The sequence below is a fragment of the Mytilus edulis genome, chromosome 5 (assembly GCF_963676685.1).
Source record: "Mytilus edulis chromosome 5, xbMytEdul2.2, whole genome shotgun sequence".
NCBI classification, from domain to species: domain Eukaryota; kingdom Metazoa; phylum Mollusca; class Bivalvia; order Mytilida; family Mytilidae; genus Mytilus; species Mytilus edulis.
Window position 1 is genome coordinate 63,861,303 of NC_092348.1, and position 15,082 is coordinate 63,876,384.

Consider the following 15,082-nt stretch of genomic DNA (forward strand, 5'->3'; position numbering starts at 1 on the left):
TTTATGGTTTATGGTTTTGTTTGTTAATGTATTTTGTTTATGTTAAAAATATGTGTCACAAACTTATTGTTCAGAGTTTATATGACAATAAAGATTTGGTTTTATAATAAGGTAACCTGCAACTACCATGGCTGTACTGCATTCTTGACAAGTACAATATATTTTTAATAAGATATCACTATAAATCAACATGCTGTATATATTTTAAAAATAATTAATGTTTATATATTATACTAATATACAAAATCGGATTCCGGAGATGTAATGGAAGAAAATAATACAATCATGGATTAATATATAGTTATGAAAATTAAAATTAGAAATATTTGCAACAGAAAATGTCAAGTAAAGGTCATTCAAACAATTGGTCGAAAAATTAAGTGCCTACAATGTAATTTTATTATCTGTGAATCATAATTTAACTTAATCATAATTTGCAATAGGTTAAAATTCCACACGCCTCTTAAATATCTTTGAAGGGTTAAGCCTCGGTCACACCTTACCGGATATTCAGATGCTGCAAGTCCTGAGTGTTAACTGAAATTTTAATTATTTATTGGACCTATATTTACTAGTCTGCAACATTTTGAAAATACATTTAAAATATAATACATAAAATATAATATTAATCTTAATTCTTATTTCTAAATGCCAACCCCCTATTCAACCTCACCAAAGATGTTTAAAGATATCATGTTTATTATTGGCACGACATACACCAGTTTCACTCAACATATTTTTCCGTAAGATCGATCATGCAATGATGTTCCGCCATTAATGATCATCTAGGTTTTGTTTAGTAATATATATGGTAACAGTCGGAAGATTTCAAGGGGCAATAAACAACTTCTCAAACTGAGAAAAGGGAGACATCATTACGGCTTAGCAAAACACATATATCACTCAGAAAACTACAGATTTAACAACACAAACCACACAACTATCTTGGGTGAACGAAGATGCTCATGAAAAAGAGCAATTATTGCTTCTCAATCGACACCCGTGAATTGCACAGTGACGGATCCAGGGGAAGTGTTCCGTGGATTGGGCCCCCTTTTTTACGATCAATGCATTTGAATGGTGAAATATGGTGGGAATCCCCCCTTATTTCTGGTTCCCCCCTTTCTTTTGAAAATTGCTGGATCCGCCACTGTTGTATATCAAACTGCGTGATCGCCAACGAACGAAAGGGCAATCAAATAATATACATATCAATGAAATACACTTAGAGAATATGTATTTATATTAACCACTGATAACCAATTTGACACAGATATGTGATTTCTGTACTTTTTATAAAGGCCATTGGTCGACCGTACTGTAAACTATATATCTGACTTTATATGAAGTTATTTATAGTTGCTTGCACCAGTCCAAATTATGGAATCTGATGTTCAGAAGTTGACGTTTTTTGGTGTGGTTCATAAGTGTTTCTCGTTTCTCGTTTTTTATATAGATTAGACCGTTGGTTTTCCCGTTTGACTGGTTTTACTTTATTTAGTCATTGTTGGGACCCTTTATAGCTTATTGTTCAGTATGAGCAAATGTTCCGTGTTGAAGACAGTACCTTGACCTATAACGTTTTTCTTTTATTTATAAGTTATAAAATTAAGGTTTGAAAATTTATGTGTATACTCGGTCGACCTTAAAATGAGGCATGCAATCTCATTAAAATCCGATGTTCTGATATGTTAAATGGAAATTTAAGGGTAATGAAACAGACTAGAGTAAAGGTATCTCTGGAACATAAGTCGGATCAAACAGCTGGTTGGCAATAAAAAAACAGATCTCGGTTGATGGTTGGCTTATGCACAGTTGTAAAGAACATGTTTTGCATGCAAAGACTACAGAACAGCTCAATTGTTGCCCCACCTCCTCCAAAAATAAAAATAACAAATACCCCCCTTTTTTTGTTGATTTTGTGCAATACACTATGCTGTTGCATATTGACCCCAACCCGGCCGGTGAAAGATGGAATTAATGTTGTGAGCACTTCATATAATGTTGTGAGCACGGCATATAATGTTGTGAGCACTGCATATAATGCTGATCATTAACATAAGGCAGTCATGACGTTCCATAAAAAACAGCATTTTACCCCTATGTTTTATTTTAAGCGATGGTGGTCATCTTGGTTGGCAGGTGGGGTCATCGGACATATTTTTTAAACTAGATACCCTAGTGATGAGTGTGGCCACGTTTAGTTAAATTTGACCCAATTATTTCAGTGGAGAAGATTTTTTGAAAAGTAAACTGCTAGACGACGAAAACGACGACGACGAACGACGAATGCCAAGTGATGAGAAAAGCTCACTTGACCTTTCAGGTCAGGTGAGCTTAAAAGTACAGCTCGGTTGATGGCTGCCAAATGTACAGTGGCAAATATAACATGCATATTTAGGACAATGTTTATCAATCATGAAATTGTACCCTGCCTTATACGAGACAGACACGAGCAGCGCCTGCTAAATAGGCAATAGTACAACCCACGAAACCGTGCAAATAATATGCAGACGGTATCACAAGAACTATATCTTCGATCACACCGTATATCGGGGAGATAGTCATTTTACATATAGGCACTTGTCTCAGAATTTGTTTTTTTGCATATATACCTTAATATTATTAATTCGTATATTTGAACTAATTTGATTCGTTCAGTGATAGTCAGATGTCAAACTATATGTTCGAAGGTACATAGAAAACGGCGGATAGCTAAGGGACGACATCAAAAGATCGATGTAGGATAAAAAAAAAAACTTAAATCAAATAGTTTGGGGACCGTGTAAATGAGGGGCAATCTCTAATGTGGCATTAAAATTAGAAAGATCATGTTATAGGAAACATGTATACTAAGTTTCGAGTTGATTGGACTTAAACTTCATCAAAAACTACCTCGACCAAAAACTTTAACCTAAAGCGAAATAGACGGACGGACGAACAGACGAACGAACAGACGGACGAACGGACGAACGAACAGACGGACGAACGGACGAACGAACAGACGGACCCACAGACCAGAAAACATAATGCCCATAAATGGGACATATAAATGAATAGAAATCCTGACAATTTAAACATTTATTTAAAAACATCTTTCTGCTCAATATTCCACCATATTCAAGATGTTCACTTATCTTCCAAATATGTCGTCAAATGCGTCCCCTATAGCATTCCCAGCTTTTGATAGTCCTGAGTCGACTTTATCTACAGCATTTTTATAGGCGTCTCCAATGTCCTCGCCAACACCATCTAAGCGCTCATCCCAGTCAAAGCGATCATCCCAGTCAATCCATCTCTTCTGAATCCTTCAATGATATTATAACACAGTTTTATCAAAAACAGTTTTGTCAGTTGTAATTTGTAATGATAAAAACAGAACAGCTTAATTCAAAACTTGGGTAATTTACCTTGATATAAATAACTAAAAGATTAAAGAACACTTCAGGCTTTCCAAATTCAAAAAAAGGTTGCATGACATATACTAGTAAAGCAACAGTGAATTTTGCTTTTATCGCAGTGTTCTGTTTTTTGTGGGTCAAACAGCACGCTCTTCTGAAGCTGTTTCATGATTAATGCTCGCAATGTTTTATTTTCTTGTCTCAAACTTTTCAGTCCCTGTCATTTTTCATAACAGTAGTTCCAGAATCACATGTTGTGAACTGAAATCAAGGTCGGGCGTTTATGTTTTATCTTGTGCCTGTTCGTTGTTAGAAATTATTTCTCAGTCTTTTCTTACTGTGTGTGTTATTAGTTTTAACTAAATAATTGTTTGGAGCGCCCTAGCAATTGGAAAGATTTCTTTTGCATAGTTCATCCATAGCGGTGGATAAAATACAGATAACAATTACAATTTTTTTTTTTTAAACCCATAAAAACACGAAAGCACAGAGTAAACATGTCTCATGAACGAACATGTTTTTTTTATCTTTCCATTCGGTGTCTTTTTCATTTACAGTCGAACATGTATCGTACTATGATTGATTTTACCCTATACATATATAATATTAGAAGATATGATATATGATTGCCATTGAGACAACTATCCACCACAGACCAAATGACGTAGTTTTTAATAGTGACATAACCGATTTCGCATAGCAAACTATATATAAAAGACCCCGAAATTGACATAATGTTTAAGGTGGTACCCAACACTTTCACTAAAATTAATTTGTCTCGTTTAATTTTTAATAAAATTTTGACTAGGTATTTACTTTAACCCTTTAACAAAAATATAAAAATTTCAAAATTTTTGAACCAACCGTTTTGTCAGAAAAAATCCACTGGTTATATAGCAGTTTGACAAACACCAATTTTTATCATTGAGAAGCTTAATATTCCCTTTACAACACAACGTAATTAAAACGTTCAGCTGATTTTACAGAGTTATCTCCCTGTAGTGTTAGGTACCACCTTAAAATAATTCTAATGAGAAAATCAAAGGCTTGCAGGATTTATGTACGTACAAAACAACAAACGAAAAACAAATATAACATGCAGTAACAAACAGTAGACAACAATAACCTACAGACTCCTGAGTTTGAACACACAGTTACAGGTTCATACAAAATGTGAAGGGGTTACACATATTTAGAGAGGGGGCAACCATTCTACAACAAAGGTCAATGGTACAAACCTCATGTGTGGGCAATTTCGCTAAAATCATACAAGAGGGGTGAATTTTCAAAAAATATCCCCCGTTATATGAGGCAATGGATGTGGCAATGTTTTTAATAAGGACACCCTCGGGAAATGAATTGATCAAATAGCTGGGAGGATGATAGAGCATATAGTTACCCTTCAAGAGGTAAAGATCTAGGTTGCGTTCAATATCAAAGCGGCTACATAGGGCTATGTAGATTTATGACTATTGAACTTGTATCTAGCCTAGCTGCTACATAGATATTGATAGCCGCTAGGCTATCTACTCGTTCAATAGTCATAAATCTACGAAGCAATACGTAGCCACTACGATATTGGAGGGGGAACAGGGGGTACCCTTCTCCCTTCTCCCACCCCTCTTCTCCTTTCTCCTACCCCCGTTCTCCTTTCTCCCATTAGAATAAAACATCTCCTTTTGAGATATTTTTTCTTGAAATATTAGATCATTTTTTAAAAGGAGAGATATTTTATTTTTTCTCCTTTCTCCAACATTTTCTTCTTTCTTCCAGCCTTCCTCTCCTTTCTCCTACCCCTTTCTCCTTTCTCCTACCCCCTTTCTCCCCGTCTCCCTTACCCCTGTCCCCCCTCATATTGAACGCAACCCAGCTCTGTATTATCATATTTGCTATTCTGTCAATACATATCCCGATGGTGTCCTTATTAAAAACTTTGACACATCCATTATTCAAGTGATATCTATAAAATGTCCAACTTCGAATCATTTTACCTGTTTTCGTTTGAAATGTGTCTACACTCAATTAAACAAATAGCCACAAGTCCTAATGCCAGTATAAACAGCTTCATTTTATCTGAAATTACAAAACAAAATCATTGCTTTTCAGAAAAATATAAACCTGTATTAAATATAAAAGTGATGCGGAAAAAAAACAAATAGATCATGATACTAGTAGTCATATTTAAGTCGAAAATGAACTGACATTGTTCCATAAAACGAAAAACGTTCAAAAGCCAAGCAAAAGTCTACAGAACACAATAAAGGAAACTTAAAACTGAGCAGCACCAACCCCATGAAAAAACGGCGCTGATTATGGATGTTACGGAAGGGTCAGTACATTCCTATAGTAAAAAGGTTTGCGTCCAATCGGCAATCCTCGGGTGACTATCTTCTTAGATTAGGTACGGTATCGGCCGAGTTGTAACGAATTGGTTTGCGTCAAGATATAATAAAGTATAAAAATTATAAAAAGAAAAAGGACAGAAAATGGTTTAAATGCAAAAAAACAAAACAATTATTATCTAATTAAAATATAGATCTCTGATTTCTTTATACTATATAGTATAACGAAATCAGAGATCTATATTTTATTTAGATTTAAACAAAAATTACATTAGAAGTTCAACAGTAATTAAAAATGAAACTAAATATTGAATAACAAAAAAACTCATAACAAATTGGAAAGGAACTCAAGTGTGCTACAAAAGACTATTTTGATTTTAATATGATATACATGAAGGTATAAGAAATGTACTTACTAGTAGTTGTCCAATGTTAGCGTACAATATTCAGCATGTCCAGTGCTTTATATACTAGCATGAATATATCCGTTTTCTAATTTACTTTAATAACTTAATTTTAATATTTTAATGTATCAATTTTCTGTACTTATTTGACGGTTTGGTTGTTATTGTTGGTGATTATGTCAACTCTGATTGGTATATTATTAGGATATTAAAAAATTATAGTTTGAAATAGATATGAGGTTGTTGATGATGTTTACAGAATAGAGAATAATTGGAAGAAGAAAAAGACAGAAAAGATCTAAGAGGGAGATAGGACCTTAATCGGGATTCCGGGATCGGGTGTTTGTAAGCTCGAGATTTCAATATTGACCCTTTCGGGATCCGGGAATTCTTTTCGAATTTCGGGATGTTGGGATTTAAATTTATTTTAATTGGGAACCTCGGGATAGCGTGTTTTTAAGCCTGTGGTTTCGGGATCAGGACCCCTCCTACACCCTCTAATCTAACATATTTGATTGTCGTACATCAGATGGATATATTTGTATGACTTTATTTTTGATTATCAATAATATCTAATAACGAAACAGAAGCTCCAATAAAATACTCTGAAATAAAAAAATGTTATTAGTAAGCTAAAAAAAAGAAAAAGCGCCTGGGCCAAATACCATTATAAATGAAATAGTAAAATTTAGTAAAAATGTATCTATCAAAGGCATTGTTAAACTGTTTGACCTAATTTTGAATACAAGTATTTACCCATCAAAATGGAAATACTCATACTTAATTCTATTGCATAAATCAGAAGTAAAAACTGATTCTAATAATTACAGGGGAATATCTCTGATAAGTTGCTTACCAAAGTTGTTTAATGCAGTATTAAATGAAAGATTGATTAAACTAATGGAAACTACTATAAGTAATACTCAATTTGGCTTTAGAAAAAAATCACAGAACCTCTGATAGTATATTTGTGCTTAAGTCTTTAATAAACAAATACTTACACAAAAATAAAAATAAAATATATGCCTGCTTTGTAGATTTAAAAAAGTTTTTTGATTATGTCTGGAGAAATGCTTTACTTTATAACCTGTAAAATAACAGTATTAAAGTTCAAATATGTGTTATAAAAGCAACATAACATAGAATATCAGTTATTAAAAACGACCCATTTTCACTATAGATGCGATGGATTATCACTGTATGGCATTCATTTCTGATGTAGAATTTTCGAAAATGCGATGAATTTTTATTGTAGATTAATGTAATAATTAGACTTGCAACAAATGAAAAACTTATTTGATTACTTTAATATTTATATCTATTTATAACTTGTATATGTATATAGAAACTGGCTGGCCATTTATACGTTTTCCCACAGTATTGACATGTGTGAACTGTAAACTGAAATGTTTCCCCGCAATGTTTTTTTTTCCGGTTCGTATATTGCTATGATGTTGTTATCGTCTGCGTCGTCCGAAAACCCATTTGGTTTCCGGACAACTTTAATTTAAGTGAATGGATCTATATAAATTTTAAAGAAGGTTCAATACCACAAAAGGAATGTTGGGATAATGTTGGGGATGATGATTCCAACCGTTTACGAAAAAGGGGCATAAAAGAAGCATGTTTTTAGTGTCAGGATAATTACTTGTGTATAAGAATTTTGATTGTTCTGAAATTGTACCACAGTGTTCAATACCACAAGCAGAATGTTAGGATTCAATTTGGGGTTATGGTACTAACAGTTTAGGAATGAAGGAACAAAAAGGGACAAAAAACAATCATGTTTGTATTTTTTACGGATAATTACTTGTGTGTACGTTTTTGGATCTTTTTCGCATTATCATAAAGGGAAGACTGGGATTTGGTTCGGGGATAATTGCCCCAAACATGCAGAAATTAGGGGCAAAAGAAATGGCAAAACAAACATTTTTCTAGTTTCCAGACAATATCTTGTGTATGGACCTCTCTAAAATGGTACTGCAAGTTTCACTACCAGAAAGGAAAGACTGGGATTTGGTTAGATGGTTATTTATCCTAGAAGGAAAACAAAATGTTATGGGCGGGAAGAAACCTTCAGTTGCACAGTATTGCGCATACGATTTCAGATCTTCGACCACATTTACCTTGTGTCAGAAACCAATATAACGTCATAAATTTGATCACAATCCAAATTCAGATGGTATCAAGCTTTAATATTATGTCCAAATTTTCCCCAACTGTTCAGGGTTCGATCTCTGCGGTCAGCGAAGCATTTTTAATGTTTTACTATAAATAAGTTGATGTGATTAAAGTTCCTGTTGCTTTCTTCATATGGTAAGCTATTTCAGCATAGGCGTATCCATGGGGGCCTTGGAAAAAATTGGTTGATTATATAGGGATTCACTGAAGAATGACTTGAGCCCCCCCCCCCCCTTGTCAGCCATCGGCGTAACGAATGCATAACGGACACACAACGTATCTGCAACGTACGAGAAACGGAAACGTACCGGACAGAACGGATGAAGAACGTACACCCAACGGACGAGTACCGCATAAAACGGACACCTAACGGAAGCGTATCAAATAAAACGGATGAACAAGATATACAGAAAAATTAAAGGCGATAATAATAATACATGTAAATCGCATGCATACATATTCAAAATGTTTCTGTGTAACTGGTTTTGGTATGTTCTTCAAAATGTCCCCAAAGGGCAGTGTCTGGCCTGATTAAGAGATGCTTGATTGTGAAGACGTGCCCTTACTCTAAGATCGATTATGAATAATAAGAATTCATGAACCTTAAGAAATCTGATATACCAATAATTGCCATTTCTGACGCGAAATTTTCAATTTGCATTTATCCGTTTCAGATTCGTTCAACATCCGTTTTATCCGTTAAACGTCCGGTACGTGTCCGTTTCTCGTACGTTGCATATCCGGTGTGTGTCCGTTATCCATCCGTTACACATCCGTTTTATTCGGTCAGTACATCAACGAACTCACAACGGATAACACTTTTGTCAACGGACAACTTTTATTTTCATCCGTTAGGCGTCCGTTTGTGCTATCCGGTAAAGTGTGACCGAGGCTAAAAGTTTTGAACATGCTAAAAATTTTCCACCGGACAGAACGGACATGCAACGGATATGGACGGACGTCTAACGGATAAGAACGGACGTCTAACGGATAAGAGCGGACGTCTAACGGATAAGAACGGACGTCTAACGGATAAGAACGGACGTCTAACGGACATGAACGGAATGAAAAAAGGTTATCCGTTAGGCATCCGTTCGAGCTATCCGTTAAGGTGTGACCGAGGCTTTATAAACAAAACAAAAATTTCCTTCTACGCACTTTTTTCTAAAGGTGGGATGCCATGGCCAAATTGTGAACAAATAATATACAGAAAAATATCGGTCCTTAAAACAATATTAGACATTTTATAACTATCTATAATACATTGCATTTTGACATTATTAATTATTTGTAATATTTATTTTCAATTTAAATTCAAATTGAAAAATGAATTAAAGGGACATTAGCTACGATTTAGACAAAAATCTAAAATACGATTACTTTTGTTTCGAGTATAAGTGAAAATTTTAAAATGGTATTTCGTTATACACAGTCGGATGGCTTAAACATGTATAAGGCGTGTTTAGGAAAAGAATAATAAAAGAATGTCAACATTGAAAATAAAGCAATGGTGAATCATTTGATTAACTGATTAGATCCAAAAAATACGTACTTACACAGGTATAAGAGATAATAGACTTATTTTTTTACCTACAATATGAAACCAAACAGACATAGAAATATTCAATCGTACTCGCTATCTATTTATATGTATCTCAATATCGAATTATATGCCTGCCGGCAGTCTTTGGAAATCATATTGTTTATAGAATTAAAATGTTAATTGAATGAGTCTATTTGTTTGACTAACTAACATATTATTTTACTTTTATATTTTTTTCAGCAAACTCGACAGTTTTGTTTTACTAAAAAAAAATATGCATATAATTATGACATTTTCATATTTGTTTGATGTTACTGATATGTGATACTTATATTATGTCCAAGGATATTTTACCATTTAGTTGTATAAAATATGGTACGACGGGTGCCACATGTGGAACAGTATCTGCTTACCCTTCCGGAGCACATGATATCACCCCTAGATTTTGGTGGGGTTCGTGTTGCTTATTTGTCGGTTTTCTATGTTGTGTTATGTGAACTATTGTTTGTCTATTTGTCTTTTTTATTTTTAGCCATGGCGTTGTCAGTTTATTTTATGATTTATGAGTTTGACTGACCCCCTGGTATCTTTCGTCCCTCTTTTGCAAATAAGACAGATATTGAACTATCGAAAAAAAGTCCAAATGATGCGGATTTTAGCAATCATTATGATAGGTAATTGCACCAATGAGCTTTAATAACGCATATCGTATAAGAAAGAGTCCGTATAGTCTGCTTAAAAGTGCTAGATTAACAAAAAGTTGAAACAAGCCAATCAAGCAAACAAAGCGGCATTATTAATGATACAAATAACAGACTCTCGGTAAATACACGAGTGTTAAGAGAGTTTATCGTCGGCAAAGGAAGATTCCGTACCACAAGAAGATAGTTAAAGTATAATTACTTAACCTTGTTTAAGATAAATTATCACTGCTAATGTGTGAAGTGCATTTAGGAGAAAGAACTTTTCAATATATGTACCATGCAAATTTGATTAGGTCCGCAATCAAGTTGGATAAAAAGCATGAAAATACAATGAATTAGAATATTAACATATATGCATGCGACTTAAAATTTGTTTATTCATACATTTCTGGATATCATAGTTATGCATAATCGTTTATTCGCGATAACTGCTAGGGTTCTACTCGTAACAAAACAACTGCCTGAACATGTTCACATTATTCTGATTGAGAAGATACTTTTCACATATTTTTGGCATTTATTCCCGATCTATAGATAAACATGTTCAACTGAAAACATATTGAAGAAAATAAACACTACTCTAAAATATAATACTATAATATAAATGTCTTCACACTTATTTTGATAATAAGTTTTCATAAGTAGAATTTGATATCTATAGGGCACATAACACACTAAAATCTTTTTAAAGTCTCGGAGAAGATAATATTAGCAACGAGATGCTTAACATTGCACCTGGATCTAATATCAATAAACCGTTTTACTAAACCTTTTTAATGACAGCTTTACCTTCAGATATAGATCCTACCGCAAGATCCAAGAGTTTGTCTGTTCAATATTTAAAGCAGACGATAGGGGCGTATGACATTTGCGCCGATTTTGAAAATTTTCATTCTTTCATTTGCGCCGATTTCATTTTTTCATTTGCGCCGATTTTATACTTTTTCCTAACTGGATGTTTTATAAGTTTTATAATGAAAACTATCCATTGAGTTATAAAAAAACATATGCATTATTTTTTTTAATTTGAGGTTTCTTATGACTTTAATTCAAGTGTTGTTTGGAAATTTGTTAAAGATATATTGGGCTTAGACAATCCCCTTGATGTACAAATTGCAAAAGCTCTTTTCGAATGTAAAGGAGTGCTTTTAATTGTTTACACACACTGTATTCATTACAAAATGTGACAATTCATTCCGATACAGGTCCTATAGAGCTTAACGATCCACATGATTCGGATAACATATTAACGGATACGGATGAGATAAATAATGCCCTTTCCAAGCATTTTAGCTCGATAGGTTCCTTTCAAAATGAAAATGATGAACTTGAAAAAGATGTTAAAAACCTTATTACAAATATTGACGAAAATATATTAATATCAGATTCTCCCCTATCGGTTACTTTCGACGAAAATAAAATTTCACAGACTTTGAAAAGTCTCAAATCTGGAAAAGCCTGTGGTACTGATGGCATTCCTAACGAATTCCTTAAATATGGTGGGGACATCCTGTTGAACTCCCTTGTGCATATTTTTTACAAAAATTACAGATCTAGAAATAATCCCAGATGAATGGCATAAAGGAATCATTATACCCATACACAAAGGTGGGTCTACACACTCTCTGAGTAACTACAGAGATATAACTCTAACATCAAATGTATATAAGGTATACTGTAAGCTAATTGAATGTAATCTTATGGGATATATTGAAGATAAAGGGATACTTGGGGAAACCCAAGGTGCTTTCCGAAAAGATAGGAGGGTGGAGGATCACATTTTTACACTTAACGGAATTTGTTCGATGAAAAAGTCAAGGAAGGAAAAGACTTTTCTTGCCTTCCTTGATCTTTCATCGGCTTTCGATAAAGTTTGGCGGGATGGACTGTTCTATCTCCTATGGAAAAAGGGTATCGAGGGTAAATGCTGGAAGATCCTCCGGGCATTATATAAGAATGTTAGCAATAAAGTCCTTTTTGGTAATTATGAGTCTGAATGGTTCGATCAGGAATTTGGTCTTAAACAAGGATGCGTTCTATCCCCTACACTTTTTTCCGTCTTAATGACTGACCTGTGCGATATGCTGAAGGGGGCAAATTTAGGTATTAACATCGCTTCTGAATTAATAAACTGCCTTCTTTTCGCTGATGACATTGTCCTATTAGGAAACACTGAAGAAGAGCTACAAATTCTCTTAAACATAGCGCATAAATTTGTTTCAAAATGGAGCTTAAAGTTTAATTCATCCAAGTCGAAGGTTCTGGTTACAGGTAAAAAGAAAGACTCAGATAAAAAATGGTATCTGGGGAACGATCTCATTGAAGAAGTAAATGAATACAAATATTTAGGCGTATATTTTTCAAGATCCCTTAAATCTACATACCATATAGAACAGTACTTGAAAGAAAATTTTCACCGGAAAATAAATCATGCAATTCGTATTTTAGGTGAACATGGGGATTTTAACCGTATAAATTTTGGACATTCTCTGTGGATATCGGCTATTCGACCATCACTGACGTATGGATGTTCAGTATGGTTCCCGTCATCCCAGAAATGTAAAGAATTACTAGAAAGTTTTCAATATAAAGTGGGGGAAATAATCTTAAACACAAAAATGAATATTCCTAAGTGTGCGCTCCTAGCTGAATCTGGGTGGGAGTCAATAAACAGATTTATGGATAGACAAAGAATTGCATACTACGCTAGATTAAAAAATCTGCCCAATAATCGGCTGTCTAAAATTATCCTAAATGAAATTATATCTGTCAAATGTAATGAATGGAAATATATCGAAAATATCGAAACTATTTTACAGACTGCGGGTCTTGACCATTATGCAAATGGAAACATAAACGTTAACATCTTTAATAAATTTTATGGTAACGAAACGACCAATACTCAACTATGTAATATTTTAGGAAAGAGTAGCCTAAACTTGTTCCATTTGGAACTCTTGGTTTAATAGCTTCCTTGTGAGAAAATGCGAACTCTAGAAATGCCCCACCAGTACGTATGCCAGACAAAGAAAAGATGGCCTTCGTTATCGACAATTACGCCAAATATAGAAGAGACGAAATCATAAGAAAGGAATATATTAAATGTGTTGCCTATACATACTCGACAAGAACATATTTACGATTTGAATGTATTCCGTTTTTATGGATTTGAATGCTGTACATATATTTTTAATTCGTCATTTTAGTATAAACAAAGTGCTTTTATCTTAATAGGTTTTTACTTCTTGATTTTAGGCAGGAGACAACAGTTATATACATGTTATGATTGACAATTCATAACATATGTACAACTGGCTAACGGAAGAGGTCTATAATGATAAAATAAAATAAATAACATTACTAGCCATGGAGAGTTGTCTCATTGGCACTCATACCACATCTTCTTATATCATTTCACCTGTGATTTACCTGATATTTACCTGTAAAAAAATCGGCGCAAATGAAGAAAAAAAATCGGCGCAAATGAAAGAAAAAATCGGCGCAAATGAAATGCAGATCGGCGCAAATGCAAAACGCCGGACGATAGACAAAGCCTGAAAATGGCAGTGAAAGTGTTAGAGATAAAAGGATAAAAATTAGGTAAAGTATTTAATTTCATAATAAAGCAAACAAATTAATTGATATTTTTTTTACTGAGAACATCTTTCACGAAACTCAAATAGTTTGTTTTTTTCATAAAAGGTCCGTACCTCCGTCACTGATGATGAGTCTTTTTGTAGACGAAACGCGCTTTCGGCGTACTAAATTAGAATTCTGGTACCTTTGAACTATACTCAGACCATATTTTTGTTGAAATATGTTAAAAAATATTCAGAATGATGTTCTGTGTACTTTCGAAAATTAGTCGATAAAGTTGTGCACATTATCTTTACGGATAATCTGAAACTATGTAATATCAACACATATCATGTTTATAGAATATCGAAATTTATATATGGAAATGATAAGTTATGTGTAAAAGTGGATTACAACATAACAAGGTTTTGGTTAATGTTGATTACCGTAATATAACAGAGGGTGATTTTTTTACAGCAGAGGGTGAGATAAACCAAGGTAATACTATTAGTCCCAATTTATTTAAGTTTTTCGTCAATGGACTTCCAACAATCTTGCAAGAAAAATCAGATTCAGTTTGTTTAAATAACAAAAAGATACCATTCCTCCTCTACGCAGATGATTCTGGTTATATTTTTCTTCCCCAGAAACTAAGCCAGGTAGAATTCCAAACATTTATTAAACTATCGTACTGAATCGTGTCTAGGGGAAAACTCGAATAAAACCAAAATATTTATTTTTCAAAAATAATGGAAGATTGATGCCAGACAATTTCCATATTGGAAACAAAGATTTAGAAAGCTATAAAACAGCTATAATACACTTTAAATAAATTATTCGAGACATGAAATCCTTAAGCTCAAGCAGAAATATATTTTTACATTTATATAATCATTGCATCGAACCTAACTTGAATTGTATACGGTTGCTA